We start from the raw sequence: 10,143 nt of genomic DNA on the forward strand, positions 1-10,143 counted from the left end.
GCAAGGAGTTCTAGCAACACTAGCACAGATATTATTGCAAAATGCAGTGTAGGATAATTAATAATGAATACTGGAGCTATTGCCAAATCTAGTGGAAGGCTCTAAAAAGAAATCACATGTTACGATGATGTGTATTCTTGATTTCTGGGGGTGGGATGACAAATTATTTTCCAATTGCATAGTACTAGGCAAAATTAAGCAGCTCTCCAGGGCTTTTGCAGCCAAAAGTAACAGCCATACAGTCTGGTTCTTGCACTAAATGCCCACTTCAGATTATGGTGTTCACATGCATGACGAGGATTGGGGATTACTAACTGGAAAATGTTGGAATCCAGGAGTTAAAATGTTCAGTATAGCAAAACACAGGTTTGCCTACAACAATCAGTTAGAAATGACACTTGCTATATCCCGGTTCAAGGCTTAGTTTATGCTGTTGAAAAGCACTTCCATTATTCTTATAGTTGTTCTGAGATAGAAGAGAGCAAAACCCACCTGAAGACAAAATGCAGGCAAAGATGGAAATCAGTGGGACATATTGTAGATTGATCCTGAGCACACATAAAGAGAGAAAAGGAGAGAGTTTTCTGAGGGCAGTGCTGCCTGAACTGAGAGGCTTGGAATACCACAAAAGGAGCTGTTTCCTTTTGTCTATTTTCCTGCTTCATACAGGGAAACAGGACTGCAATTTAATCCCATTTTGATTACAAAGAATGTTCAGAAAGATTTCCTACCAATATTTTGAAAGAAATAAGCCCTAGATCTCATACACTGGCCAACCACCGAGGCAAAAAGTTACATAACTCACTTCATGCATACTGAGAAGTACAGAAAACAATCCAGCAAAATTCCTACAGACATCAGGCTCTTCTCATTCAGAATTCGTAATCTAGGGTTTTAACTTTAAGTAAAATACAGTATTAATATAAGGAGGGGAGAGTATGTCAAAACACATTGATGAAACTGAAAAAAAAGGTGTGAAGAAGGGAAGAATGGAAATACTGACCTAGTTCTCCCAATCCCCAAATTCCTGTGTTATCCTGTGTGAACCACTGAAACCCTATGCTCTCAGCACTCAGGTTCACTTGCCCTGAAATCATCACCTAAGGCTCAACTCTGTCTTTCCCTGTTCCTCAGACCTCTGGAACACTATGTGCTGTGTGCTTTGATGCTGCATGAAATTATCTGATTCAATGTGAATACAAGCCAGAGATCTTGAGGTTCTTTACCTCAAAAGGATTTTCTTACACATTTTCCCACATTCATTAATTTCTGACACCTCAGGATGTTCAAATGAACAAGACAGTGTGCACACAGAAAGATCTCCCTTGCTCAAGCAACGCAGTGGAGCAAAACAAAGAGCTGATACTGTACCTTCACTCACACAGGTTAAAAAAAAGCCTTTCCTACTGTTTATTTTTCCATAACAGAATTTCACGGGAAGCTCTGAAAGCGTCTCTTGTAATTCCCTTTCAGAACAGAGAAATAAATAGAAGCTGCAGACTTTTCCAGAAAAAGGAAATCTGGCTCTTGTCTAGCTCAAGTTACTGCCAACTTCAACCCACTTGAACAAAAAACCTGGCAGGAAAAAAGAAAACGTCTCTGGTGCACTTTACTATTTCAGCCTTACAAAGTACTTGCTTATATATTGTAACTACTGAGAAAGGCAGAATTGATTTCAACTTGTTTTCTCAAATAGTATTCAGTTATTGGCAGCAGGCTGCTTAATGCAGTTGTGTTGAACGCTGGAAAAGAAGGGGCTGGTAAGAAGTGCAGTTGTAATGCAAGAAAAAATGCATTTGTCAGCTCTTGTTCTTGCTCATATCTTGTTGTTACAGCCTCACACGCTGTAAGCTGACAAGTCCAGGCCTGGCACTGTGTCACTGCAGTCAGCTGGACATCTGTGACAGCTGGTTTTCCACAGTGGCTCATTTAACTCCGAGATGCTTGGCTCTGAGAGGCCAGACTTCGTCCTTGTAAGCGGAACAAGAGAGACATCCAGTGGCTGGATCATATAAGTGCATTTTTAATCTAGCAAGACAAACTCCAGTATGCCAACGTATTCCATTCTAACCTGTATAAGAAGCCGTCCATATGCCAGCTGTGAGAGAATCATAGGAAAACTATTCTTCTGGCTGAAGAACTGCTGCTACCTCTGCTGGGTCTTCCTCCTGCAGACATTCTCTGTGCATGCTGGGTCTATGGGTGGTTCTCGCTTTCTCTCATAAGTTTAACTTCATTATTTTGATTCTCAATCGATGAAATTGTTGTTAAATTCCATGGAGCAATAGCAATTTCTGTCAACCTAGAATCTCATTCTAAACCTCTCATCGTTCCCATGGGTGCTTTTCACATCTACCATCTTTCATTCAAATATTTTCTCCAATTCTGTACTACTTACTTTTATCTGTACAGTAAATTGATTTCCTGGTCATTACTAATACCAGAGAATTCCAGAGAATCAATGTGGTAAATCCTGATATTAAGTGGCTTGATCTTCATGTAATAACAAGAAGATTCTAAATTTACCACTATAAATCAGTGGTATCTACAGCATGTGTTATTAAAAAATCCTTACAATTACTGTCCCATCCAAACTATATCTTATACACAAAAAGACAGCTTCTTTGGAAACATACCAGCACAAGAGCGCTTAGAAACTCAAAAACACAAAGACAGAATGAGTAGATAGAGGAAAAGCAGAAATAAAGTTTTGGACAAATTATTAGCAATAATAATTACAAGTAGTTATTTGCTAAAAGCAACTGGCATATATTAATAATTGGCTTTTTAAAGGGCGCGACCTTTACAAACTTGAAGAATGTATACCAATAAAGATAAGAGAGTTAGGAATGGATTAATCCTCCAAAATGTAATGAAGAACTGAATGCAGGCGATTGCTGACTCCACTAACAGTGTAGAATGAGGAGATGTGGTTACAATTGATGGCTCTGAGCAAATATCCCTGTTATTGGAAAGAAAACTGAATGCAGCCAGTGAAGTAAGGAGCGATCATGTAATGCGATGTCACAGATTAGTAGGGTATGCTGCTTGTTACTTAGGAAAAAAAATGACATACTCAATATGAGAAGAAATTAGGTTCCTTTCTTACCATATACATACACAGAAAAATGCATCACACACAAGCTAAACAACATATCAAGCTGCAATGGAGTTATTCCTAATATATAAAAACACAGAAGGAGATATTTCACTCTACTTGCGTTACCTTGCAAGGTTTTTCAACCGTGCTGCTGTTGCTGTTATTACTACTACTACAAAAACAGTACAGAAATGTCCACAAGGCACTTCTTACTGCTGCCTAGTAAAAATTCCTTGGTGTAATTTTCATATCAACACTCATTCTGTGCTTGAATGAAATAAAAGATTTCTTAACTATCAAATATCCATTGCGCTTGATTTTAATAGCTAGCATCATTAGAATCTACTTTGAGGCTTTAAATCAATATATTCCTAGACCTGAGAGTGACCGAAAATATCAGAGCAAGTATTTTTCCCTTGGGATTTTAGACCCTATTTGACGTGATTGGGAAGCCAAACAGACTCTGCTGAAGCAATGGAGCTATAATCAGCAGAAATTCACTTATACAGGTGGAGGCCCATGGCTCTGATTGGGGACGTACAGTGTTCTGATTTCAAGGCCCATCAACAGAGGAATCAGCAAGTCTCATGCCTCGACCAGCCTGGGGAGGGATTTGGCATTTAACTAATGTTGTTAGCTAATTCCAGGTCTTTGTATGGTGGTGGACCACCAGTGTCTGAAACACCTGTACACCAGAAAGCTGTGTTGCACCTAAAGCAATACACCTAAGCAATTTAGTATGTTACTTCCATTACTCCTATTTCCTCCGCTTCTGCAGCACTATGTTGTGACACATCACGCTGCAGCCCACCTAGCACAAAGGCCACCTCCCAAATTAGCTTTGAGCAGTGTTAAATTAACTGCCCAGCTACCTCAACTCAGAACAACCTAGCTCAAGGACCTGTCCATCTGTCAAGTCTAGAATAGCTGTATCAGAAAAGAGAGACAAAAACACTCACTTCAAAGCTTTTAAAGGCAAATCCCAGTCTTCTTTCCCATTCACAAAAGCAAGCTACGTTACTGGCAGTCAGGCATTAGGAGATAACAGATCTCCATTTTATTACCCGTGCTGTTATATGCTAGAATAGCTCTGTAGCAACAAACTGGCCTAGTTGGGCAACAATTCAGTAATGCACAAAGCTGTGGAAGGGCACCTACAAAAGACCATGCAGTTCAGAATTTGCCTGCCCAGAGGCAGTTTTGTCTACAGGAAGATTCTAGGTCAAGTAAGTGAAGGACAAATGGCAGCTGCATTCCTACCAATCTGTCTTGACAGCCACTGGAAATTTGTGATCAAGTTTAAACATTCAAAACTGGATTGCTCTGAGATTCTAGTTAGCAGTGTAACTGTACAACCCATCCTGAATGCTGATTTTTCCATTATACAAAGACACCTTGTGATCAGTCTTGGACTCAAGAAAATCATTAATTCTTACCTAATTGCTGTACTCTGGAAATGGAAAGTCCTTCAGATTTCTGCCCCACTGGGAGGAACCACTTGGTTTCATAGCAGTTTCTTTCTTTCTATGCTTATTCTTGTAGAACAGTGCATAAAAATCCATGTGAATTCTTTCCTATTAGAAGAAATGTTAATTATCAGAATGGTAATTCATGGAACTTTCTCCTAGTTCTGTATATTATTACACTTACATGAATACTAGAAACTAGAAATTAGTATTACATTTCAGGTTTTGTTCCTTTCTTTTATTATTATTATTTAATTTAAAGGTTAAATCAGCAATTAAACACAAATAAATCAATGATTTATTAACGTAGGTCCAAATGTATTAACAAAACATTCTAATATATGTATAGGAAAAGTAAAGTAAATCTGAAATCACTTCCAGTGTTGCATTTTTTTCCCCTTAGCTTCCAAATTGCTTTTATCAATTAAGTCTGTTATCATAGGTAGTAATTCACTGAGGGAAAAGTTACAAAGCTGGGGTATTTACATATGGTAAGAACTCACCCTGATTTAATGCAAAAAAATAAAAATACCACTTCTGGGACAGGATTGTCTAACAAGTGGTGATATAGTACTGTTTTCTACATTGCAAACTCTTTGCACTTAGGAATTTGATTTCATCAATGGCCCACAAACACCACGATGAAATACCTAATACTGTCACTCCCCTTTCCATACAGAAAACAGTAAGGAAAAATGACATTGAAAGTTTCACCAAAACTTTATAGAGTTAAAACGGAGCAATAACTCAAATCTCTTGACTTAGAATCACAGAACAATTTGAATTGGAAGGGACTTCAAAGCCCACCCAGTCCCAACCCCAGCCTTGGCCAGGGCTGCCCCCAGCATTACAGCTGCCCAGGACCCCATCCAACCTGGCCTTGAGTGCCTGCAGGGATGGGGCACCACAACTTCTCTGGGCAGCTGTGCCAGTGCCCCACCACCCTGAATGAAGAATTTATTTTTAATATCTAAAATCTAACTTGATGTTTTGTGCTTTTCCAACAAGTATTCTTCCACGTGCTAGTTCAAGAAACAGCACAGAAGAATGGATGAGGCAGTGAAACAAAACTCAAAACTAAACCTGAAACCAAATTATGTTAGCGAAGTACCACTATCGCAGTTAAAATCAATTTTGTTACAAAGTTCCTCTGTCAAAAACTTCTTTCTCAGTGTTCGCTGTCATTAAGCAACCTTCTCAAAGCAAGTTGGCTCTTCTGGAATAGCATTAACGTGTAACAAACATAGAGAAAAAAGTGCCAGAAAGCTGCCAGCTTCTGATACGAGCTAGCAAGCTGAGCGTTTTACCACTAGAGGATGGTATAATGTAACCAACTGGAAATGCAGCAGTGGGCTGAGGAGACTCAGGGCAGCAGCGCCGAGAAATAGGACAATCTGTAAGAAGAGGACTGTGAGGTAAAATTAAAAGAAGAAAAATGGCACACTTATTTTCCTGGAGCGTGGATTGGTGCACCAGCATACAGGCGAGCAGTGATAATTCTGGGGGTGAGCTCCGGGGGCCAGGCAGAGTCCGTGGTGGGTCTTTGCTCCTCTGTTGGGCTGGGGGTTAAGAAGCCATTAAGATTCCAAACTGCTACTTAGCATAAATTCTCTTCCAGGGACCTAGGCACATTCCGATTCCATTCATATTTCTGAATCACGGCATCAACTTCAGTGTCAAAGTTCCTGCCAATTTCTGATGCGGAGATGATCTGCCTCCCCCAGGACCCAGGTGAAGAGAGCTCTGCAATATCAGCAAGTGGCTTAGCAGGACAACCCTGAGGACCTCTGCAATGGCAGCATAGGATGGACAGGACTGGAATGAGAGATGTGATACGAGTGAGTGTTACCTCAGATGTGAAAGAAGAGATGCAGCTGGACATATAGGAGAATTTGGTTGTCTCTCATTAACTATTTTTAAGGACCAAATTAGCCCAAATTAATAAAAATACGTAACACAGAGGTATAACATAAACATGTAAAAATAAGCAAGTTAAGTTTATGTAAGGAATAGTCCCATTGCACTTGGGCAATGGCCTGAAGCAAGGAGAGCTACTGAACTATTCCGAGCTCTGATGGAGATCAAACTACTTGGTCAATCTGTTCATCTATGTCTATTTTTCTGTACAAGAAATGACAAAGTGCTTACGTCACTGTGAGAACTGTAAGTAGAAAGCACTCGATAAAAATCAAAATCTTCCAGCATTATACCTCAAAAAAGTAAGGCAAGGAATGTCTTTACCCGAGGGAACCACAGCTCTGGGAAAGCAGTGAGACAAACACGAAAGGAGTGAATAGGCTGTCTCACTGCAAAGCTTCAAAGTGCACAAGTGCTGTGATTTACAGTACAAGAAACAGCAAATTTGAGGTGAACACCTAGAAGGGATTTACGTCTGTGCAGCACAAAGGGCCATTAGCAGCATCTGCTCTTGCACCCGTGCCAGGGCACAATGTGGAAAAGGACAAGAGGGCTGCACTGAGGAACACCAGCATCTTACTGAACATTTCAGTGTGGGTTTGGGATTTTTTCCCCTCCTTTCTGTGAATTAATTTACATCCACTTCAATTTAGAACAGAACTACAGAACAGAATTTAGAGGCAATGAGATTTTTGTTTAGTGCACTACAGAAGAGAGTGGAGGTTCACAGGAACTCAGGTCTAGGTCTCTGTTCTGAGCAGAAGTGACCACATGTAACCCAGCAATTCCTAGGGAACTCAGTTACACCCTCTTTCTGGCTGCTCTGTACCAAAACAAGGTGTATTTTCACAAACATCTCTTTCAGCAACAGTACTGGCTTTAACACCTTGTTCCGTCCAGCTTATTTCCACCTTACACCACAGCCTTACTTATGCCAGGATAGCTGCTGGTAAAGGCACAAACTAAATTGTAGTGAGGAAAATAACCCCTCAATAAGTAGATGAATGAATAAATTCGAGTTGAATTTGCTTCCCAGTCTAAATCAATGTGCAGTCACACAAACAGGGACAAAACAACATGCAGGTAAGGGTGGGAAGGAAGAAAGAAGGACCATCTAGTGGATGGCGCTACATACGCCTGGAATGTGCCATTCCCATAGATGGAACTATATGTGAATCTGCACCCCAGTGGGAAGCTGAGCACAATCCTTAAGCACAGAATCACAGAATCACAGAATCACCCGGGTTGGAAGGGACCTTAAGGATCATGTAGTTCCAACCCCCCTGCCTAGCAGGGCCACCAAACATACACATTCCGATCAGGTTGCCCAGGACCCCGTCCAACCTGGCCTTGAAAACATCCAAGGACGGGGCATCCACAACCTCCCTGGGCAGCCCGTTCCAGGGCCTAACCACTCTCTTTGTAAAGAACTTCCCCCTAACATCCAACCTAAATCTTCCCTCCCTCAACTTGGATCCATTTCCCCTAGTCCTGCTGTTGTCAGCCCTTTTGAAGAGTTTACTCCCCTCGTGGGTGTAGGTTCCCTTCAGGTATTGATAGGCTGCAATGAGGTCACCACGCAGCCTTCTCTTCTCCAGGCTGAACAAGCCCAACTCCCTCAGCCTGTCCTCATAGGGGAGGTGCTCCAGCCCCCTGATCATCTTAGTCGCCCTCCTCTGGACCCTTTCCAAAATCTCAATGTCTTTCTTGTACTGAGGGCTCCACACCTGGACACAGTACTCCAGATGGGGCCTCACAAGAGCCGAGTAGAGAGGGACAATCACCTCCCTGTCCCTGCTGACCACCCCTCTCCTGATGGAGCCCAGGATCCCATTTGCCTTTCGAGCTGCCAGAGCGCACTGCTGGCTCATGTTCAGTCTCTCATCCATCAGGACCCCCAGGTCCTTCTCTGCCGAGCTGCTCAAGCACTGCCAGTGCACATTTAAACTTTGACACCATCTCTATTGTTCAGCTCTTATCATTTTTACCTGAGCACCTAGACAAAACTTAGAGTTCTGGAGGTCTTTCCAGTTAGAAGACATCAAGCATAGATCTTTAATTAAACATAGTAACTGGTTTACTACTACCGGTTTCACAAATAATAATTAGCTTTTACTACCAGTTTCAGTGAGTACTGTTAATTGATCATTATCCCACCCTATGCTCACCTTGCTCACTGGCCTTGCCTCACCAGCTGCAGCACACCGCAGGGACATTTGGCTCAGCCTCTACCACAGCTGGGGAACAGAACGGGGCAGCAAGGCAAGGAGTGCAAAACTTTCCCCACACCTCTGCTGCTAGGAGCACAGAAACCTCCTCCGTTGATGCTAGGTCGGTTTTCTAACTCTTGTTTGCAGGCTGCGTTCCTCATCACAGCTTTGGGCTCTCAGCTGTGCCAAAGGCAGGCACTCAACTTGCAGTCTAGCCGAAGGGCTAGAAACCTCCCACAGAGAGAAGGCAGAAACTAGAACTGACTTTACACTTGTTTGTTTTTCTTCTTTTCCCTCCAATTTATTTATCAGCTATACTCTCAAGATAAAACTAACAACTCGTTTTACAGAGCTTGATACTTTCCAGCTGTGCAGGAACCAAACAAATGAGATGGCTTACAAGAGCCCCCAACTGGTAAAGTGGGATACAGCCCTACATTCTCACTCATCTTTCCTCTATCTTTATCCAAGATAAACTTCCTACTTACTCTGTGTTTCTTGTTTTAGCTCCCAAACTCAGCTGCATACATTTCCCTGTCCTCACAACTATTTAGTATTGTCCATTATTCCCAGTGCCCAAGAACTCTGTGTGTATTTTTGTTTCCAGAATTGATGATCTGCACGTCTCTCTCAGAATGCAATTTCTGTAACATAAGATTGCATAAAATAAAGTGTATCAGTAAAACTTCCTTATTTCTGCAAAGCTCACCTGAAAAGTTAATAACACACAAACACACGAAGGCAGCTGCATCTTCCCCTTGTGTATGTATGAAACAGCTTAACTCAATCACGGAAAGAGAATTTATGCCAATAATTGTAAAGACAAATTGAAGGGGAAATGATAGTCCTATTTTTTCCTCCTTCATCTCAGCAAGAAACAAGCACTGTACCTATTAGGAAGGGACAAAACCACTTTTAAGACTGAGTATTATATAATGCCTGAATATTCAAAGGCAGATAACTATAGACACTTTACAGAGGCATTCTCTCTCTTACCACTATTGTCAATTCATATTTCAGGTAAAGTTTTAAAACATTCTTTTATCTGTAGAAAATATAGGAATAGATCTGCAAGAATGAAGCAATACTCAGCAGTCATGTTGTGGGGTAATTCCAAAGATGTAAACTACAAAACGTATGAAATCCATTCAGTTCCATATATATTGATCTCACATTATCTGAAGAAGAAAGGCTGGAAAACAGATTTCTTCCATCTTGAAAAACATCTTCAAGATGGCGTTAAAAGAACGAAGTTATGATGCCAAAGTTAAACTGAGCCCTTGTGTCCAACAGTGCTTCCATTTGTTCAACTCAGTGTTTATTTTCATTACTGAGCACATCGGACTGGCATTCTACTTGTAGGTGTAGTAAGAGAACTCAAACTGCCTTAGCACAATGCACAACTTTCAAGCCTGGATGCCAGCATTAAGACAGCTAAAGGTCAGAGGAC

The 10,143-nt window shown here is 41.2% G+C and overlaps 1 protein-coding gene across 1 annotated transcript in view; it reads right to left on the bottom strand.

Annotated features, from left to right (window-relative positions):
* The window catches only part of PACC1 (proton activated chloride channel 1), a 42,499-nt gene extending 37,825 nt beyond the window's left edge, over positions 1-4,674 (bottom strand). Inside the window, exon 1 of the mRNA XM_042809088.1 lies at positions 4,537-4,674. The gene's annotated coding sequence lies outside the window, so the exon portion shown is untranslated. The remainder of the gene's footprint in view (positions 1-4,536) is intronic.
* Positions 4,675-10,143: the final 5,469 nt, after the last annotated feature.

This window comes from Centrocercus urophasianus, unplaced genomic scaffold (assembly GCF_019232065.1).
Source record: "Centrocercus urophasianus isolate 14NV4802_14NV808 unplaced genomic scaffold, USGS_Curo_1.0 seq_10, whole genome shotgun sequence".
In the NCBI taxonomy this organism is placed as follows: Eukaryota; Metazoa; Chordata; class Aves; order Galliformes; family Phasianidae; genus Centrocercus; species Centrocercus urophasianus.